This window comes from Rhinolophus hipposideros, assembly GCF_964194185.1.
Source record: "Rhinolophus hipposideros genome assembly, chromosome: 3".
Classification (NCBI taxonomy): Eukaryota; Metazoa; Chordata; class Mammalia; order Chiroptera; family Rhinolophidae; genus Rhinolophus; species Rhinolophus hipposideros.
Window position 1 is genome coordinate 51,317,307 of NC_138049.1, and position 23,811 is coordinate 51,341,117.

Below are 23,811 nucleotides of genomic sequence, written 5' to 3' on the forward strand. Positions count from 1 at the left end.
ACCATCTAGCTGTTCATTGACTTAGGTTATCAAATGATCACATTTTCAGTAAAACTTTCATTCTTATCAAAATATTTACTTGATAATCACTATATGTTTTTTTCCTACCCTAATTCTTTCTCATTAATCCTGAACACAGTTCAGAGTGACTTGTATTTCAAATGAAATCTTGGAATAGTTGCATAGCTACCTGCTTAAATCTATAGCATTCCTTTAAATAGTTAATTGTATTCTGTTTAGCTCTTCCATTACGTCATTAAGCTATTCACCCTGTCTATGTAGTATGAACACACACTTTTCTGATTTACCATTTTCTGCCTCACTGAGGAAGCTATAAATCTTGAGTACTTGTTTAAATTTGTAGTATAGATTCATTTGGGAGAATGAAATGAAATGAAATTTTCAATTTATTGCGTTATAGTTTATCTATAACCTTTGCAGAAACACCAGTCTCAACTGGGGCTTGTACTGCCTCAAATACTACAGTTCTGCTTCAATAAAGTCTTTCTCTTACAGCAGTAGAAATTACAAGTGTGATGATTTATGAGATTTTTGGTTGCAAGAATAGAGGAGCCTTGAGTCAAACTGGCTTATACGATGAAGTACTGATTCCCAAAATATGGTCCCAGAACAGCAGAATCAGCATCACTGAGGAACTTTTCAACATGCAGATTTTCTGGGCACAGCAGTCTTAGTTTTGACATGAGGACTGGGCACAGCAGTCTTAGTTTTGACAAGCTCTTAACATGATTCTGAAAATCTACAATCAAAATACATTATTCAAAAAAGAGCGAACACAGTCATGAGGCAGCCTCCAGGTTGTGAAATAGTAATTTAGCTTTTGCGGACATCACTTGGCAAAAATTTTCAAGTGAGCATTGGAAAACAAAAGTAAATTTGAACAATGAACTTTTGCTTAAGTAAGCAAGCTGATAGTCGGATTCAAAAGCTTTCTGCATTGTTTGAAAATATTTCCTATATAAACAATGAAGTTTTTTGTTGTGATGGTGGTAGTTGTTTAACTTCATAGCCTTCTCTTCCTGCCAAAATCAATTAATCAATCAATTCTGAAAGAAATTATTGCTAAGTTAACACAAATGGTGTTAGTCCCCAATTTTAACATTTAAATCCCCCTTAATTTGTCTCAATTTTCAATCTTTTCTTTGGTCATTTTCACCCCAAACTGGAGGGTAGATTATTAATTCCACCTTAGGTGTAGATTGACTCTCTGCGATTGGTTTTGTAATTGTGGCAGAGTTTATAAAGTTGATATTGTTTTAAATCTTTCCTATCTTCTTTTTCAAAAAATGTCCCTTGCGAATATGAGTATGGGCACTTGTTTTCTACTGGAAATACCCTTATTTTCTATCCACCTGATTTTTTTCCTTTTATCAGTTATTCAGTTGATGCAGAACAATTTTTTCCCAATATCTTTTTTTTTTAAGTTTACTGGGGTGACAATTGTTAGTAAAATTACATAGATTTCAGGTGTACAATTCTGTATTACATCATCTATAAATCCCATTGTGTGTTCACCACCCACAGTCAGTTCTCCTTCCATCACCATATATTTGATCCCCCTTACCCTCATCTCCTACCACCCTCCGACATCTTTTTTAACATACTGTATCTGCAAGTCATTTTCAAAAGATTCTCTCTCTCTCTCTCTTTCTGGTGTGGAGGAACATGCACCTGTTTTATCTGTAAAGTCATCAGTTTTGTTTTTTTTTCTAGGCATTTTCTGCTTTTGTTCTAAGTCTGATATGTTAAATTAGGGGTAAGCAATATGGAAATGAGACTATTTCTTATTCCAGTTTTTGCTTTTATATTAAATGCACTATTTCAGGTTTAAGTCCATTCACCAAAAATGAGGAGATAACTGAGGTTTCATCTGTTTCAGGATCTATTCTTTAATGCTTTCTAAAGGTTTTATAAAGACAATTCCTGATATCTGGATGAGAGAGAACTTCAAATATTATGAGATTCTATTTTAATTGATATCTGTTCCTTTCCAGCCTTGAGTTGCATTAAACAAAAACCTGTTCTGTTCATTTACATTGGGAATGTCAGGCTTCAGAAAGATAAATGGGCACACATGTATAATGGCATCACCTTTCTCATTATTTTGGATTTTTGTTTTTGTCAATTTCATCTTTAGAGTTATGAGGAATGATTTATTAATCTACGACTGGCTCCATAATTTGTGGGCTCAGTGCAAAATAAAAATTTGAGGAACTTCTTTCAAAAATTAAGAATGTCAATATGACAACAGACCCTCTTAGACTTAAATATATATGATAAATTGACATAAATTTTATAATGTCTAGCAGGCAACCATTTATTGTAAACCGTTGGACTGACATTACATATTTTCTAAATATCAATTATTATGACTAATTACAGAAACAAATCAAGATAGCTGCTTCTTTCCCCTAGCAGTGTGCCATATTAGGATCATCAATCCTGTACAGCCTCAGATATAAGAACATTAAAAGAATGTATACGCTTATATCAATGATGGGGTTAGTAGAAATATCACCTGACGATCATATATGGAGTTTTCTAGTCTTTATACTATAGTGTTGAGAGAGTTTTATTCTATATTTTTTCATCTCCTTTTCTTGGTAGAAGAGACATATAAGGTGTTTATTTCCATGATTATCTTGATAACCCTAATGCCATGTAACAGTGTTCAGATATTTCCTCTGTAGAGGCATTCTCTTTTTTTCTTCAGTTATATTTTGGTGTTGTATCTTTTTGAAGAGATTGAGTCACTGGGCCAGACTATACTCACAGGCTTAGAAGCTCCTACCAACTGCAGTACCTTGTATATTAGTCCTTTGAATCTGCTAATTAGATTATCATAATTGGCTTTTTAAGGTTGTGTCTGTATCCTCACCACACTGAACTTTTTGTAGACAAGAATTGTATCTTTTTTCATCCATTACCCCTTGCACGTAACACAGTGCCTTGTCCATAGTAAGCACCAAATAAGACCTTTTTCAGTAAAATGAATGAATTAATGAGTGATTATTTTATAAATTCATAGTATGAAGTAAGTGATTGAATGGGATTTAAGGGAAAAAAAATCACGTATCTCTGACTCAAAAGCTGTATTAATAGGGGAATCTTGAAATGTTACTTAAAGTTAGATTTCACCTGTAAACACAAAAGGAACAAAAAAAATTACAGAACAAAATTGATAGGTACAATTTGAATTCAAAACAGATAAAGTAATAGTATTTCATTTTAGTTCACAAAAATACACACAAAATTGAGATAAATTATATTTATGTAACATTTCATAGTTTTCAAAGGAAACTTATATACTTTATTTCATTTCTTTTCTTAGATTCCATGTATAAGAGAGATCATATGGTATTTGGTTTTCGCTGACTTATTTCACTTACCATAATGCCATAGATGTCTATGCATGTTATTGCAAATGGCAAGATTTTGTTATCTTTGTGGCTGAATATATTCATATATATATATATATATATATATATATATATACACACATACACACACACACACACACACACATATATATACAATTTCTTTATCTAGTATATACATATTATATATGTATATATAGATACACATTCCATGTTTCCCCGAAACTAAGACCTAGCTGGACCATCAGCTCTAATGCATCTTTTGGAGCAAAAATTAATATTAGACCCAGTATTATGTTATATTATATTATTATATTATATTATATTATATTATATTATATTATATTATATTATATTATATAAGACCCTGTCTTATATTAAAATAATACTGGGTCTTATATTAATTTTTGCTCCAAGAGAAGCATTAGAGCTGATGGTCTTGTTAGGTCTTATTTCCAGGAAAACATGGTATATATGTATGTGTGTCTGTATATATATGTAGATAGATAGATAGATAGATAGATAGATAGATAGATAGATAGATAGGTGATAGATAGAAAGATAGTTATACACACACGTACACACACACGTATGAGTTTCTTTATCCATTCATCCATTGATAGACTCTTAGGTTGTTTCCATATATTGACTATAGTAATGAATGCTGCAGTGAATATGGGAGTGCAGATATCTTTTCGAGTTAGTGCTTTTGTTTATTCCCATAAATACCCAGAAGTGGAAATGCTGAATCACATGGTAGTCCTACTATTAATTTTTTAAGAAACCTTAATTTCGTACTGATTTCCATACTGAGTTTTATTGTGGCTGTGCCAATTCCTACCCACAGTGCACACAAGTTTCCTTTCTCCACATCATCACCAATACTTGTTATTTCTTGTCTTATTGATAATAGCCATTCTAACAGGTGTGAGGTGATATTTTGTGATTTGATTTGCATTTCCTTGATAAATATTGATGTTGCACATCTTTTATCTACCTGTTGGCCATCTGTATGTCTTCTTTTGAAAATGTCTGTTGGGATCTTCTGCCCATTTTTTAAAATTGTGTTGTTTGTTTTTGCTGTTGAGTTTTGTAAGTTCTTTATATATTTTGGATATTATCCCCTCGTTTTCTATATGATTTGCACATATTTTTCTCTCATTTCAAAGGTTACCTTTTCATTTTGTTGATGTTTTCCTTTGCTGTGCAGAAGCTCCTTATTTTGATGCAGTCTTACTTGTGTGTGTGTGTGTGTGTGTGTGTTGTTGTTGTTGTTGTTGTTGTTTGTTTGTTTTTGCTTGTGGTGCTTTTGATTTTGCTGTCAGATTAAACGAATTAATTCCCAAGACCTATGCCAAGGAGCTTACTGCCAATGTTTTCTTCTAAGAGTTTTATGATTTCAGGTCTACATTCAAGTCTTTAATCCATTCTGAGTTAATTTTTGTGTATGGTGTACAATAGCAGTCAAGTTTTATTTTTTGGCATGTTGCTTTCCAGTTTTCCCAACAGCTTATTGAAGAAATTGTTCTTCTCCATTGTATATTTTTTGCATTCTTTTTAGTAAATAATTGACCAAATATGCATGGGTTTATTTCTGGACTCTCGATTCTGTTCCATTGATCTATATGTTAGTTTTTGTGCCAATACCATAATGTTTTATTCCTATAATTTTAATATTAGGAGCATAATGCCACCAGCTTTTTTTCTTCTTTCTCAAGACTGCTTTGGCTATTTGGGATTTTTTGTTGTTTCAGACAAATTTCAGGATTATTTGTTCTATATCTGTGACAAATGCTATTAGAATTTTGATAAGGATGTCATTGAATCTAAATTGCTTTGGGTAGTATAAACATTTTAACAATATCAATTTTTCCAATCATGAGCATAGAATATCTTTCCATTTATTTGTGTCTTCTTAATTTCTTTGATTAATGTCTTCTAGTTTTCAATATACAGGTCTTTCACCTTTTTGGTTAAATTTGTTCCCATTTCTTTTTGATGCAATTGTAGAGATATTCTCTCTTTATATCATCTTCATTTTGGGTCCCACTAAATACTCCTCTCTAGTTATCATTCACTCACCATCTGAAAGATATTTGGTAATAACTAAGATATTCTTAGAGCTTTCTTTTATCCCTATATAGTTTCTCTTTTAGGGATGGCTTCCATAATATAACTTCAATTATTACTCCAGGAATATGAATACCACAGTGTACTTTTTAAATCAAATTTGAATGCCTTTCATTTAAAGCTCACTTTTTAAAATATTACACCTATTATCTTTCTACACAAAGTGGTACTCTGTCTGCAACATTATCTGATTGTTATTCACAAAGTTCTTTAAAAATGTGTATGTATGTGTGTGTGTTGTGTATATATATGTACATATATATACATATATGTATACAATTATATATATATGTATACAATTAGAGTCACACATAAAACATGACATTGACCTTAGCTTATTTTCACTGAAAGATGAAAAATATGTAATATAGGAATAATCTAAGACAAAACATTTCTGTTTGTTGTTTCCTGTGTAGTGTAATTTTAATATTTTCATTTATACTGAAAGGGTAACTGGATATTGTATTAATTTGTTTTGAACTGAATTTAGTTGCTTTTATCCTTTGAAGAGCGTGCACATGCACATCTGTATTTACCCTTAGGAAGTTTTGAAATGGAAATGGTGTGTATATGAATTGACACATAAAAATTTTTTGGACCATCTTCGTTGAGCAATGTAAAAGAGCATTGCTTAAAACAATATTAAAATAATTCTGTAAATATCATTTAAAAGTATGGGATTATGATTGATCAAACTTATATTTCTATCTTTTTAAAAATATGTGTGAATATTAAAATTGCTTTGTTTATATATTGAGACATCTACCTACTCAAATATCTAAATTTAGCTTTTTTTAGAAAGTGAGATTTGTCTTAGAGAATATTATTGAAGCAATTAAGATTATTTAAGAAGAAAACAATACTTTAAGTAAATTTTAATGTATTTTCCTATATTTCATTCCAACTTGTTATCCTATAATTCTCATTCCATTATATTTTTACATATTTAAAAGATAAAGAATAAGAGCTTGGAAACATTATTTAAATTTAAGAGTTCCCAGACAAAATAAAACCCTACATGTATACTAATCTTGCTTTGGAATAAATTTTATCACTTTTATTTATAATGTGCATTGAATTAGAAAATAAGTTCAGATGTTTATAAGAAATTTAAATTTAGTAGTATTGACAGCAGTTGTTTTTTTGCTTTATATATTCACAGTATTTAAGTACAAATCATTTCAAAACAAAATATTAACATTTCAGTTAAATACTTCGTTATGCTACTTGACTAAGTATCATTTTTCTGTTTGTTTGTTTGTTTAGAAAAGTCTATGCAGTTATATCAAAACATTACTAATTCAGCTGCAAATTTCTTTATTTGGAAAGACAGTAGTATATAGTTCTACATCCTTAGTTTGATACCCATCTGCTCTTTTCTACTCATATGATGTCAAACATATTAATAACGTTTTTTGAAACTAGAAAATTCTAGAATAATTATCTACAATATTTAATAAAATGTATTGATTCATTTTCTTAATAAATAGATATACAGTGACTACAAGGTACACAATTAAATACATGTTAATTTAAATGTTTAGAGTGCAGATAAATGAATTTCATTCAAAATGTAAGAATCTTGGGGATAGAGATAATATGTTTTCTAAATAGAGTACAAAGTATGGGCATTGCTCATTGTATCATTTACTAGGTAATACAATTATTATTATTATTATTATTATTATTATTATTATTATTATTATTTTTAGAGACTGGAGAAGGATTCCTTGAGGAATTGAATTTTAAACTCTTAAAGGAAAAATAAGTGTTTCCTTAATGTTTGGGATAGCTGTAAATGTGAGGGCAAAGGTTTTTATAGAGAGCAGAAATATATGCAAAGAGATGCAAAAAATTATGTTATGTTTGGAAAAATATAAAGTGCTATTTAATATAAAGTGTTTAACTCACAATTCAGAAATCAAAAAAGGTTAGAAAACTTAGCTGTATTTATATTATTCAATGAAAAACAAGATCTCCCCTCAACTGATGTATTTTTTTTATATCTTCATTCTAAATATTCATAAGATTTTGATACAGTTTTCTTTAATATACTGTGGTGCTGGCCCAAACCTCCCTTAATGCTATGCAATAAAAGAATACACATTTTTTGTGTGTTTCCAAAATTGAAAATTGCTGAATTCTTAAATATGTTTGGACCCAAGGGTTTTTAAGTTGGAATTATAAATCCTCAATGTAGTGTACCGATATAATATTGAACATGCGCCAAGAAAGCTGTGGTACATAAACAGTGATTGTCATTATGCTATAGATATATAACGGAGGAAATGTAATAATTTGCTGAATTTATAACAGTGTTTGTTTTGTTAAGATAGTCAAAGTTGGGGAGAAAAAAAATCAATTGGTTTATACAGTACTGTGACAATGTGATAATGTTTGAATTTGAGAAAATCAAAAGTATGTTTTAATTTGTAATGATTGAGCAAACAGAAAACCCACAGCCATGTGTTTTGTGCCTTTAGTGAAGGAGGCTGCCCTGTATTCAGACTGCAAAGGCTCTCTCTAAAAATGCAAGGAAGTGGGACAGAGTAAATATTTCTAAAAAGCAAAGAGAGAAAAAGTTTAAACTGCCAGTAAAAAGAAGTTATTTTATCCCCCACTTGCGGTGACATTACTGAGTGATGTGACACATAGGATTTTATAGTAACTGATGCAGGCAGCAAGCATTTGATGTACTCAGTATCTAATAAGGTCCAGGAAATAGAATGTAGGCCAAACCTGGGATTAAAGTTTGACTAGAAAAATCATTTCACAAAAAATGGAAAGGCCCACAAGCTACTAAAATACCCTCAAATGATCAACATTTTCATGTCATGGAGAGATTGAGGCTCATTGGCTTCATATACCAACTACTGGTTTAATTATGTTCAGTGTTCATTGACTTTATTTTTATAAATCACTGCAAACTACATATCCTATATTTCTTATATTCAGATGTATAGGAGTCATAGGTAGGTGAGGAAAGGCAGGGGCGATGGGTATGACAATCTAGAATTATTCCATGTAAATAATTAGATGTAGAAATGTTTTAAGAATGCAGTTACAAAAGATAACTCAGAGGTCCATGATAATTTTTATTTTGAGCTAATAATGCATAAAAAGCCTAATATTTATACCTAGGATATCACATTTTTAAAATCACTTCCATTTTTATCAACTGGTTTTATTTTTATTTTTTATTAATTTAAAGTTCATTGGGGTGGCAATGGTTAGTAAAGTTACAGAGGTTTCAGGTGTACAATTCTGTAATACATCATCTATATATCATGTTGTGTGTTCACCACTCAGATTCAGTTCTCCTTCCATCACCATATGTTTGATCCCGAATCCTAGTTTCTACCTGTTTCTAGCCACTGCTTCTGAGGGATGTATCTTTAAATAAGAGATATTCGCAAAGCACAGAACTTAATGTTTTACAATCCAGGTAATCGAGGTAATTTTTAAAAGTGTATATGGAGATATTATAAAAGAAAACAAGACACACACATAGAGTTATTTGCTTATATCTTTAAGGTACTGATTTCTAGGTAGAAAAAGAGAAACTTAGATAGGCATTCAATTCTTTCTGCTGAGAAAAATAAACTTTGGCTCACCGATTCTTTGCAACATTGTGTACTTGTCTTTAATTTATTTGGGATTATTATATTTTTAGATATAATGTCTTTAACAAAAGGGAACACTATATAAACCCTCCAGGACACACACACACACACACACACACACACACACACACACACACACACACACACACACACGACAGCACATTATAGACCAGCATAGCCACCGAGGGAAGATTAAGTGGCATTGGTATCCTTTAACATCTAATACCCACAATTAGACCTGTGAATCTGAAAATTGACTGCAAATTTTATTACAGGCTTTTAATAAATATGTATAATATCCCATTTATAGGAGTAGTTAAGATCAGAAGAGTTCCCTCATAGATCTTCTACACCCATGTAAAGTGAATATTAAGTTTTTGACTCTGGGTTGTAAACAAACAGTGCAATATAGAGAGAGGATCTATTATAGAAATGTACACTTGAAACCTCTATGATTTTATTAACCAATAAATCTGTCACCTCAATAAATGTAATAAAGATAAAAAAATAAATAAAGGATAATTTTGTAGAGTACGGAATTCAGGTGGGTAGAGTTTGTTTTCTTCCCCTTCAACTCTTTTCTTGCTTGCACGGTTTCTGAGAAGTCAATTGTAATGCTTATCTTTGTTACTCTACATGTAAGATGTTTTTCCCTCTGTTTCTTTCAGGATTTTTCCTTACCTTTGATTTTCTGTAATTAGTATATGCTATACCAAGGTATATAGTTTGCTTTGGAATTTTTTCTGTTTGATTTTTCTCTGATCTTTCCAGATCTGTGGGTTTCTGTCTGACATTAATTTGGATAAATCTCAGTCATGATTGTTTTAAATGTTTCTGTTCTTTTTTCTCTTTCTTTTTTTCTGGCATTCCCATTACGTGTATGTTGTCCCAAGTCTTTGGATATTCTGGTGTGTGTGTGTGTGTGTGTGTGTGTGTGTGTGTGTGTGTGTGTTTTCTTGTAATTTTTTCTTGATAGCTGGACACAAGATGCCAGGTAAAAGAAGCTGTTAAAATAGGTTTTTAGTAATGTGATGTGAGGTTGGGGAGAATGGAAATATTCCGATGTAGTTCTATGATCAGACCTCAGTCTTTAGTGAATCCATGCCTCTGAACTATGAATTTCACAAATGTTTCTCAGTATTTTTTGCCCCTCCTTATGTGGGATAATAAGGCTACAGTGTTCTACATTTGGATATTTTCTTTACCTACCTGGAAGGCTAAAGCTAGTTTAAGTTGGGCATTTATCTTCTGCAGGTCAGTTATAATATCCCAGCAAGTTAGGCTCTGGTTAACTAGTTTCCCCTGAGGGCAGGTCTTGCTAAGAACAGAATGCTCTGAACTATTTCAAATGGTTCTTTTCTCTTTTATCTGCTGGAAACTCAAGGGAATTTTTCTCTGATATTTACTATGGGAACCTGGTGGATCTTCTGGAGGTAAATCTCAAATTATTGTGGGGGCCTGCTTATGACAGGGTCTCCCTATAGTTTTTTTTTTTTAATTAATTAATTTATTTATTAGTTTCAGGTGTACAAAACAAGGTAATACTTAGACGTTCATCATTTATATCCCTCATACTGTGAACCCCCCTCCCCCCATCCACTATCCCTCCGACCTCACACTGAACCATCACATTATATATATAAAATTATAGTTGGCATTCATTAATGTTTAGCTTCTGGTGTACAATGCCATGATCAGGTATCCACAGTGATGTCTGCAGTATGCCTTCAGTAAAAGTGAACGAGCCACCTTCCAAGTTCTTCACATGTCAGAGCTGAACTGGAAGTCTAACACCTGAATCAAATTCTATTTTATTTTATTTTTTTGTCTTTTGGCTGTGTGTTGTTATCGGATTTTACATATGTTTCATAATGTTTTTATGAAACTGGACATCTTTTTTAGGACACTAGAGACAGAAAACTAGATTTTTACCTGCAAATGTGTCCATCTTTTCCTCTGCCAGGCCTTTGGTCTGGTAGTTTAATCTATACAGCAGTATTTCTGAGTTGCATGTGTGGTGGTGGTGGTGGTGGTGGGGCACTATAATTAACCTGAATGTAAGGTAGCATACAAACCTACACATTCCACAAGGCATAATTTGTGATTAAGGTCGGAGGTTGTTTGGGCATAGGGTTTTTTCTTGATATAACTCTACCCTCAGCTTTAGGTCTTACTTTTGTGTTATACTTTTCTGAGGATTGTCTATAGAGACAAGAGAACACTTCTAGAGGTAAACACAGTTAACCCTTGAACAATACAGGAATTAGGGGAGCCAACCCCCCCACACACACACACTTGAAAAACCACATGGAACTTTTAACTTTCCCCCAAACCTAATAGTAGCCTACTGTTGACAAGAAGCCTTACCAATAACATAAACAGTTTATTAATACATACTTTGGATGTTATAAATGTTATATACTGTATTATGAGCTAGAGAAAAGAAATGTTATTAAGGGAATCATAGGGAAAATAAAATACATTTACAGTATTTATTGAAAAAAATATCCGCATGTAAGTGGACCTGCATAGTTCAAACACATGTTGTTCAAGGGTCACTTTTTACCTGATGCTTGCTACACTGATGGATAATACCCTTTTGATCAAGCCACAGCTTTCTGCAGGTACTGTGTCCCTTCATCTCAGAGGATTGGACTTCCCGGAGATCTCGTCCTTCCCTCATCTCTAGTTCTAGGCCCAGCACTTATTCCTACTGCTTCCCATTTAGTAAAGAATGTCCTTTTTCTGTTCTTTTTCACCCGCAGCGATATTATACCTGTGCCCTCAAAATGCAGTTTTTGTTGTCCTTTCACCCACAGATAAAGCCTTCTGCATCCTGGGGGAGCTAAAGTGGAAGGGTCCTGGCAAATTTTGTACCTCTCCTGCAGTTCCTGTTGTTCTCCACTCCAAGGCATGCACCAGTATGGATGCTTTCTCAGGACTCTGGCCAATTCTCTTTGTGAGCATGTAGTGAATTATACCGTGAAAAACTCTTCAAGATTTTGCAAACTCTTCCTATATTTGTAGCATCTTAGGGTTCCACATTTCCTCACAAAAATCATATGCTGAGGACAAGTATAGTATTCCATTGCAGTTGAGGATATGAGAACAAAAAGTTTGCTACTAATAAGAAAAAGGCAAAAATAAGTGCTGAGCCCAAAACCAGATATGGGGAGTGAAAGGAACAGGGACAGACACAACCAATCCTCTGAGGCTGGAGACACAGTACTTGCACAAGACTGAGGTTTCATCAGATAGAGACATCCAATGTCCCACCCCCCCATTCGGTATCTTTAGGAGTTCTTGGTTGTCTTCATAGACATTCCTAGTAGAAGGACAACACAAAAGGATGACACACTCAAGGCCTCACCAGGTAATCCTGTCTGCTTTCTTCATTCCTGGGCCTGGCTCTGTCAGTTATGAGTAACCAAAGATTTACATCTCCTATCTCATCAGGGGTCTTCCTCTCCATAGGCCAATGACTGTTTAGCAGTCCGGCCACCTCAGCCTTTTGATGTGTTCAAGTAAAGTTGTGGATGTGCTGTTTGCCTGGCTCTTTGTTGTTACCAGACTGTGACGCTCTGCCCAGGTCTTTGCATCAGACGTGAAATCCAATCAGTCTTATAAAAATGTTATTTCCTTTGAAGACTTATTTTTTTGTGAGTGAGTTACTATGTTATAAGGTGCTCCTTGATAGCCTTAACAGAAAGTCAAACCATTTTCCCTTATTTTATTTGGGTTCCTATAGACTCTTTCAACACATGCAGTAATTTGTCTCTTTAATTTTCAGATGATCTCATCAATTTTAAAACCTTTCTTCCTGTATATCTTGTTTGCAGGTTTATTTTATGATGCCTAAAAAAACTTTGAGGCAACTTGAAGGTACTTTCCTCTTTGTGTATTTCTCTAACTCTCTCTCTTTCTCTTTTCCCCTCTCTTTCTCTCTCTCTCTGTGGTTGCGTTTTGTAAATAAGCTCTAGCTGCTCCTTCCAAATGCTGGTTTTATTATTCAAGCAGTAGGTCAATGTGTGAATATTGTAGCATTTTAAAATTATGAATCCAATTCCAATAATTTCTGAGTCTTTTCTCTTTAGGTCAGATAAGCATGTATCCTTAGAAGACAATTACATGGGAAGCACAACACTGACCTTGCACCACTTTATGAATTTATTGGTGCTATGGACTGAATGTGTCCTCCCAAAATTCATACATTGAAACCCTAATCTCCAATGTAAAGGTGTTTGAAGATGGGGCCTTTGGGAAGTAATTAAGTCATGAGGGTGGAGCCCTTACAATGGGATTAGTGCCTTTAGAAGAAGAAGCAGGAGAGAGCTTGCTCTAGTGCACACATTCTCTTTCTCCACAATGGGAGGAAACAACAGGAAGATGGCCCCCTGAAAACCATGAAGAGTGCCCTCACCAGACACCCAATTACTAGCACCTTGATCTTGGACTGTGAAAAAAAAGGTATGTTTTAAAGCCATCCAGTTGTATTATTTTAGTCACAGCAGCCTGAACGAAGATAATTGGTATTGTATTTTGCATTATAACATGCTGTGCATCAACTTTGGGATTGCAGTAATCATGATGTTGAAAAAGTGAAGAGAAAAACATAAGTATATATGCAGACATTTGGGGAAGACGATTAAGTAAGAAGATTGTTCTCTTTGACTTTGGGTTACCTCATTCATTCATTTCTTTTACAACTTGTGAATTTAGACAATGTTGATTTACTTCTTAATCCAACACTTATTATACTTGTATTTCCATTGCCACCAGATGTATTGATTTCTTAGTTCTAATAAGAGAGATTACAAGGATGAACCAAGGAATATATTCAGAAAGCCTGTTTCTACTTCTGTAAAGTTAAAGTGAGTAAAGTTGGTATTAGTGTTACATTTCATATTCTTATGAAATATTTTAGTGCCTGGGTAAATTTCTCAAATTCCAGGTAATTTGGGTCAGTGTCCTGTAGCAGTTTCTGAGATGTTTCTGCTTAAATCAACAATTTTAATTTCCTAAATTCACTAGCATGCTCCCTCTGTTAGAGTCAAGAAAAATCTTTATTTTTACATGTTGCTAGATTTTAATTTAACCTCTCTGCAAGGTTGTCAGACTTTCTGTAAGATCTCCTTTGATTCTTCATGCCAGTTTGTCAGCTGGGATTCCAAGCCGCTGCAGTTGGATTGCAGTCTTTAAAATATTACTTGTGTGTAGAGTTCTATTTTAACTTTTCACCGTCATTCTTCATGAAAGGTTTAAATGAAATATTGACACTTTCCATATTTATTTAAAATATTATGTGCACCCTCTGCAGTTCTTCACATTTTTGCATGAAATAATTTTAAACATGGGGATATGTAATTTTACAGAAAATTCTTATCAGTTTGAGCTTTCCCTGACAAGCTATTAATCTTTGAAATATTTTGCCCAATGCTGTGATGTCCTGTCAGAGAAGTGGGTTCGTTGCTTCCAAATTCCTTTAGACAGAAATAGAACATCATTATAGACATTCATCATTTTTCACACACTCAAAATTTTGGTAAGTGAAGTGCATCTAGGTCTTCCATCGGGTCATCAAAATTAGCACCAAAACAATATAAGTATTAAGTATTATTCATCAGATTTCATAATGACTTAATGTTCTTGTTTTACCTTTATGATATTTGTACCTGCCCAAAATTTTACCAACTTGAGTATTTAAATTCTTCTATGAAAAATCTGAGAGAACTGTTGAGGAGTTAAGTATATGGTATTATTCATAGTAAGTTTCAATATGCTGATCATTATTGTTCATCTAACTCATTTGTTTTCACAAAAACAGTCATCATGTGAATGAGAAAAAAATGTATTAATTATAAGACATAGGTTACATGTGTTTAGGAACATTTCAACTGTCTTTCTTTGATAGTGCCAATACCTGATAGAGTGCTTTATATATAGTAGGGGCTTGATAGATAGCTAGTGATGAAGTAAAAATGTGAGTAAATGATTAAATGTGGCTCATGTTATTTAAAAGATTACTTAAGTCAATATACAAATTTTGATTCCAGCTTTCATTTTTGACAAATGATTTAGATTTTTTGGTGCCTCAATTTCCTCCTTAGTAAGATTATAGCATTGACATCATTAGTGTTCAGGATATCTCGTAATACAAACACTCAATCATTTCATTTATCTTAGGAGCTACCAGAAATATTTCTTATAATCCTATTTCAAATTTTATTGTTTTTTTCTCTTGAATTGGTAACATTATGTGATTTTTCTTTTTACTTTAGTACATTGTTAATTAAAACAGAGTTGGGAAAATACAATTTAGTGCCATATTAACATACAACTGAGCATAGTTATAATAAATTGATCATTGGTTCTCAAGTTGTTTTCTTTTTTTGAGTGCTTTTTCAAATGGTGACTTCAGATACATGCTTACTCGTTTCTTCTCTGACTCAGAATTGTAAAATATCATCTACGAATCAATTACTGTGGCTAAATAACAGGGAATATGTAACTCGCTTAAGCAAGGATTGAAGTACAAACTCTTGATAAGTAGAATATATTTAAGAATTTTAAAATATAACCTCTAAACTTTGATTAAAACTTACAAATAAAATTCTAGAAGTTAATTTTTAAAAGACAGCCCTATTTAGGGATAATGCTGGATATAAAATAATTAAAGTATAATATGATGCTATCTATGTTCTAATTTATTAATACCCTTCATGAAATAACATCCAATGTCACAATGAAGGATGTAAAAAATTATCATAAATTATGACCATAATTTTTTTTACAATATGAACTTGTATCAAAACACGGTTTTAGGTTTTCTCACATTTATCATTAAAATAGAGTGTAAATTAAGGATTTACTATTTGGAATGTAGTCTCCATGAAATTTACAGCTATTTTGTTAATTCATTTTTTATATATTTTTTAAATTAAAGTTTATTGGGGTGACAATTGTTAGTAAAGTTACATAGGTTTCAGGTGTACAATTCTGTAATACATCATCTGTATATCACATTGTGTATTTACCTCCCAGAGTCAGTTCTTTTTCCATCACCATATATTTGATCCTTTTTACCTTCATCTACCACTCCCTTTGCCCCTTATCCTCTGGTAATCACTAAACTCTTGTCTGTGTCTATGAGTTTTTGTTGCTTCATTTGTTTGTCTTGTTCTTTTGTTGTTTTCAGTTTTATGTACGAAACATCAGTGAAATCATATGGTTCTCAAGTTTTTCCGTCTGACTTGTTTCATTTAGCATATCAATCTCAAGATCCATCTGCGTTTTCACAAATGGCACTATTTCATCTATACTTATGGCAAAGTAGTATTCCATTGTGTATATATGCCACATTTTCTTTATCCAATTATCTATGGAAGGACACTTTTGTTGTTTCCATGTCTTGGCCACTATTAATAAAGCTGCACTGAACATCTTTACAGATAAATGTTTTCATATTTTTTTGGATATATACCCAGAAGAGCGATTGCTGGGTCATGTGGTAATTCTATTCTTAATTTTTTGAGGAACCTCCACACTGCCTTCCGTAGCAGCTGCCAATCTGCATTCCCACCAACAGTGTATGAGGGTCCTTTTTCTCCACAGCCTCTCCAACACTTGTTACTATTTGTCTTGTTGATGATAGCCATTCTGACTGGGGTGAGGTGATATCTCATTGTGGTTTTTATTTGCATTTCTCTGATGATCAGTGATGTTGAGCATTTTTTCATGTCTATTTGCCATTTGTATGTCTTCTTTGGAGAAATGTCTATTCAGGACCTCTGCCCAGTTTTCAATTGGATTATTTGCTTGTTTTTTGTTATTGTTGAGTTGCATAAGTTCTTTATATATTTTGGATAGTATCCCCTTATCGGAGGCATTGTTTGCAAAAATCTCTCATTTGGTTGGTTGCCTATTTATTTTGTCAATGGTTTCTTTTGCTGTGCAGAAGCTTTTTAGTTTGATACAGTCCCATTCATTTATTTTAGCTTTTACTTCCCTTGCCTTTGAAGTCAAATTCATAAAATGCTCTTTGAGCCCAATGTGGATAAGTTTAGTAACTATGTTTTCTTCTATGCAATTTATTGTTTCAGGTCTTATGTTAAAGTCTTTGATCCACTTTGAGTTAATTTTGGTACACCGTGGCAGATAACAGTTTATTTTCTTTCTTTTGCACGTGGCTTTCCAATTCTCCCAGCACCATTTATTGAAGAGGTTTTCTTTTTTCCATATGTGTTTGACTTCTTCGTCATAAATTATCTGTCCATATTTATGTGGTTTTATTTCTGGGTTCTACATTGTATTCCATTGATCTGTGTGTCTGTTTGTCTGCCAATACCATACTGTTTTGACTGTTGTTAGCCCTGTAGTACAAGCTGAAGTCAGAAAGCGTGATGCCTCCAGCATTGTTCTTTTATTCTTAGGATTGCTTTGGCTATCTGATGTTTGTTCTATTTCTTTTAAAAACGTCATTGATGGGGATGACGGATTTTGATCCATCAAACGGATTTTGATGGGGATTGCTTTAAATCTGTATATTGCTTTGGGAGATATGGCCATTTTAACTATGTTGATTCTTCCAGTCCATGAACACAGAATGTCTTTCCATTGTTTTCTGTCTTCAATTTCTTTTAAAAATGTTTTATAGTTTTCAGTGTATAGGTCTTTCACATCCTTGGTTAAGTTTATTCCTAGGTATTTTACTCTTTTGATGCATTTGCAAAGGGAATTTTTTTTATATAAACTTTTTTTTTTTTTTTTGATGGGGAAATATTGGGGAACAGTGTGTTTCTCCAGGGCCCATCAGCTCCAAGATGTTGTCCTTCAATCTAGTTGTGGAGGGCGCAGCTCAGCTCCAAGTCCAGTCACTGTTTTCAATCTTTAGTTGCAGGGGGCACAGCCCACCATCCCTTGCGGGAATGAAACTGGCAACCCTGTTGTTCAGAGCTCGCGCTCTGAAAAACTGAGCCATCAGGCCACCCCTTTATTTCTTTCTCTGAGATTTCATTGTTAGTATACAGGAATGTAATGGATTTTGTACATTAACTTTGCAGCCCACAACTTTACTGTATTCGTTTAAAGTTTCTAATAGTTTTGGGGGGAGTCTTTAGGGTTTTCTATGTATAGCAGCATATGCAAAAAGTAACAATTTAACTTCTTTGTTCCCAATTTGGATGAGTTTTATTTCTGTCTCTTGCCTGATTGCTCTGGCTAGGACTTCCAATACTATGTTGAAAAGCAGAGGTGATAGGGGACAGCCCTGTCATGTTCCTGAACATAGAGCAAAGGGCTTCAGTTTTCCACTGTTAATTATGATATTAGCTGAGGGTTTGTCATATATGGCCCCTATTATGTTAAGGTATTTTCCTTCTATGTCTATTTTATTAAGTGTTTTAATCATAAATCAGTGTTGTATCTTGTCAAATGCTTTTTCTGCATCTATTGATATAATCATATGATTTTTGTCCTTTATTTTGTTTATGTGGTGTATCACATTGATCGATTTGCATATGTTGAACCACTCTTGTGCCCCTGGTATGAATCCCACTTAGTCATGTTGTGTAATCTTTTTAATACATTGTTGCATTCAGTTTGCAAGAATTTTGTTTAGGATTTTTACATTTGTATTCATCAGAGATATTGGTCTGTAGTTTCCTTTTTTGTGTGTGTTATCCTGAGCAGATTTTGGAGTCAGGATAATGTTGACCTCGTAAAATGAGTTAGCGATTATTGTCTCTTCTTCAGTTTTTTGGAAGAGTTTGAATAGGACAGGTATTAGATCCTCTTTGAATGTTTGGTAGAATTTACTAGTGAAACCATCTGGTCCCTGACTTTTGCTTTTGGGAAGGTTTCAGATGACTGATTCAATTTCATTACTGGTGATCGGCCTGTTTAGATTTTCCAGTTTTTCATGATTCAGCCTTGGAAGGCTATATGTTTCTAAGAACTTGTGCATTTCTTCTAGGTTATTGAATTTAATGGCATATAGTCCTTCATATAATTCTTTGATGATCCTATATATTTCTGTGGCATCGGTGATAACTTCCCCTCTTTAATTTCTGATTGTGTTTATTTGTGTCTTTTCTCTTTTTATCTTAGTGACTCTAGCCAAGGGTTTGCCAATTTTATTAATCTTTTCAAAGAACCAGCTTTTTATTTGATTAATTTTTTCTATGGTCTTTTTGTTATCTATTTCATTTTGTTCTGTTCTGATATTTATTATTTGCTTCCTTCTGCTGACTTTGGGTTTCATTTGTTCTTCTTTTTCTTTTTCTAGTTTTTTAAGGTATGACGTGATGTTATAGAAGAAGGATTCTTCTTTCTTGAGATAGGCCTTTAAAGATACAGATTCCTCTCTTAAAACTGCTTTTGCTGCTTTTGCTGCATCCCAAAAATTTTAGTAGGATGTATTTTCATTTTCATTTGTTTCTCTGTATCTTTTGATCTCTCCTCTTTTTTCATCTTTCACTCAGTCATTCTTTAAAAGTGTGTTGTTTAATCTCCACATATTTATGTTTTTTCCTGTTTTCTTTTTGCAGTTTATACCCAATTTCAAAGCCTTGTGAGAATATGCTTGGAATGATTTCAATCTTCTTAAATTTGCTGAGTCTAGTTTTATGTCCCAATATATGGTCTGTCCTTGAGAATGTTCTATATACTCTAGAAAAGAATATATAGTCTGATGTTCTAGGATGAAGGGCTCTATAAATGTCAGTTATGTCCATTTCATCTAATGTGTCATTTAGAGCTGCTATTTCGTTATTTATTTTCTGTTTGGATGATCTATCCATAGCTGTCAATGATATATTTAGGTTTCCTACTATAATTGTGTTTTTATCAATTTCTCCTTTTAATTCTGTTGGTAGTTTGCATTGTATATTTCAGTGCTCCCTTATTGGGGTCATAAATATTGACGACTGTTATGTCTTCTTGTTGTATAGTCCCCCTTACCATTATGAAATGTCCATCTTTGTCTCTTGTTGTCTTTTTTATTCTGAAATCTGTTTCATCTGCTATCTGTATGACTACACCTGATTTTCTCTGGATACCATTTGCTTGGAGTATCAATTCCCACCCTTTCACTTTGAGTCTATGCTTGTCCTTGTAGCTGAGATGAGTCTCTTGGAGACAGCATATGGTTGGGTTTAGTTTTTTGATCCAATCTGCTACTCTTTTTATTGGTGAGTTCAGTCTATTTACATTTAGGGTGATTATTGATACATGAGGATTTCCTACGACTCTATCTTTGGTTTTCTGGTAGGATGGTGTCTCCATTGTTTCTTTGCCTTTCTTTTTTGCTGTCTATTATTTCAGTGTGGTGCAATTCCATGATTTTTTGCTCTGCTTCTTTTTTTTTTTTATGTTGTATATTTTAATTCTGGATTTTTTTGAGTGATTACCATTTACAAGTTTATGTAAAAGTAAATTTCATATTTAGAGTATTACATTTTCTTCAACATTCTTCCTTTTTCCATTTCCTTATACTGGTTCAGCCCTTTACTCTCTCCCCTTTTATGATTTTATTGTCAGAAATTGTCCCTATTTATGCTGCGAGTTGATTTCTGTGCTGTAGTAGCAAATTGTGTGTTTCTTTGCTCTGTCTTTTTTTAAGTGTGTTTTTTTCTTCTTTACCCCATATGTTATGTTTAAGTACATAGTGTCCTATTTGGTGTAGGGGTTGCCATTTCCTGCTTCTGTCTGTCTGCTCATAATACTACCCGAGGTTTTGTTTTCTTTTGCTTTTTTGTTTCAGTTAGAATAGCCTCCTTCGGTATTTCTTGTAGTGCAAGTCGTGTGTTACAAAATTCCCTCAGCTTCTGTATGTCTGGAAAGGTCTTTATTCCTCCTTCATATCTAAAGGATATCTTTGCTGGATATATTATTCTTGGCTCATAATTTCTCTCTTTCAATAGTTTGAATTTTTCATTCCACTCCCTTCTGGTTTGTAGAGTTTCTGCTGAAAAATCTAATGATAATCTAATAGGTTTTCCTTTCTAGTTTATCAACTTCTTTTCCCTGGCTGCCTTAAGGATTCTTTCTTTGTCGTTAATTTTTAACAGCTTCAATACAGTGTACCTTGGAGTAGGCCTGTTGGGGTTGAGGTAATTAGGTGTTCTATTTGCTTCTTGGATTCAAGGATCCAGTTATTTCTACAAGTTTAGGAAGTTCTCGTAGACTATTTGTTTGAATATGCTTTCTGTTCCCTTCTCCCTTTCTTCTCCTTCTAGTATGCCCATTATTCTTATGATGCTCTTTCTGATGGAGTCTGAAAGTTCTCGTAGAGTTCTTTAATTTATTTTAACTCACAATTCTCTCCCTTCTTCCATCTGTGTCATTTCCATATTTCTATCTTCAATGTCACTGAGTCTTTCCTCCATCTGGTCAGCTCTATTACCTAAGCTATTTCATTCTTCATTTCTTTTATTGAGTTCTTAATCTCCAAAAATTTTATTTGGTTCATTTTTAAAATTTCAATCTCTTTGGTAAAATGTTCATTTTGTTCTTTGATTGTGTTTCTGGGTTCATTAAACTGCCTGTCTGTGTTTTCTTGCATCTTGTTGAGTTTTTTTAAGAACTGCAATCTTGAATTCTCTATCATTTAAGTCACATATTTTCATATCTTTAAGTTCATTTTCTGGAGAGTTTTCATTTTCTTTCTGAGCTGCCTTGTTACCTTGGTTATCCATGGCAATTAATGAATTATTATTTCTCTTCCTACAGGAGTGAGATCTGCAACAGGTTGATAGAAATAGGTCTTTCTTTTGTTTTCCTGTAGGTGTTGGTAGAATGTTTATTTTCTTTCTGACTGTAGCATTTTGTTCTCTCTCACACTGTAGTGTTATATTTTCTCTGCACTGTTCCAGCTTCTCACACAATGGGGGGAGTGTTCCCTGGAAGTTGGGCTTCTCCTCTGTGAGCAGGTTGCCTGGGTCACAGGACACTGCCTCCGTGGAGGATGTGGAAAGCTTGTGAAGTTCCAAAGCTCTTTCTGCACCAGTTTCAGGGCTTATGTGTTTCAGTGGCTCTGTTTATCCTGGCAGGGATCCACCCAGATAAATGGAGACAGGGGCGGGGTGGGTTGTGAAACGTGGCTCTGAGCAAAGGCAATGACCACCAGCACAACCAATCCTGCACCCAAGGCTCTCTCCCCTTCACCGGAGCTAGTTGGGTCGAGTCCCTGGCTGCAAGCCACAGTTCTCAGAACTGCAAATATTCTGTTGTTTTGATCTGACACTGCTACAGTTCTTCTTCTAGCACTAGGAGGGTGAGGGTGGGGTGAGCTCTGGGAAGGTAGGAAAGGATTGGCTTGGTTCTGTGCCTCTGCCTTCCGTCCTCTGCTTGGCAGTGAGGGCTAAAACCACTATTTTCACCCTTCTTCCCTCAGTCTTTGCTCTGAGGTCTCTGCCTGAGCATTGGGTTCAGCCCTTTTATATGCTGATCCCTCAGGCAGGACTGTGGGACATAAGGGGAGCACCGCTCCTGTGATGTGCTAGCTCCGGAATGCAGGAAGTTTAGAGCTCCAATCTAGGTCTGTGTCCTGTGCCCACATCTCCGTTTCCGCACTTCCCAGTTCCCTCCACACCCACTTGTCCAATTTGCCGACCTTTAGATTATTTCAGTTGTACATCCCTTAATCTTGCCTGTCTGCTGCACATGGAGTTTTTTGTGGAAATGTAGATGTTCAATTTGTTGTAAATTTCAGGGGAGATTTCAAGAGATCACCTCACATTGCCATTTCTATGATGTAATTCCCAGTTATTTTATTTTTAAATTAGCTGATGAGTCTAGTGACATACATAATTTTTAAAGAAGTTTGGCACATCTGATAATTTCATTTTAATAACCAATTAATCTAATGTGAAAGATCTGGCTTAACTTCAATTTTTTTTTCTAATTTTATGAAAGATCTTATGAAAATATTAAATTATTTTGCCATTTGCTATTGGATGAGATTTATGAAATAAAATGGAGACTTTTTTTCATGTCTATTAAACAAATTTAATAATTTAGAGCAATTGCAATTGTCTTTTAAACAGTTTAAAATATGAGGAAATTAATAAAGAAATACTGTTGACTTCATTAAATTTCTTTCTTTCTTCCTGAGCTATTTGAAAGCTATTTGAAATCATGTACTGGGACAAAATATTTTCATGCTACATTCCAATATTAATTATAGACTCTGAGTATATCTCTTGGCATTTATAATTTCTTTAAAAATTAGCAGCTTAGATTATAACTAACATAAAACAAACTACTTATAGAAATATATTGTACTATCTCCAATTTTTATTTAAAACAAAAAGTTCTTTGCATTATTGGTTACTTGAGTTTTAAAAATTCAAATGACTGAGAATAAATATATAACATGAAAACTTAGCATTTGTAACTAGAATGTAAAAATAAAAGTAGAAAATTGACCAATATCTAATAATAAATAGAAAATATATTTTTCCTAAAATATTATTTTAGTTCAAAATAATGTTTTATTCTCAATGTCTATATAAATCATTGTATACATAGATTACATTGTTAAAAAAATATTTGTATTCATATAATTTAAATTGTCTTAAGAGTGTGTCTGAAGTTTGTGTATTTTATGCATTAATGAGTGATTATGCCAGTTTATTGAAGATAAACAGAGAAATGTTATATCA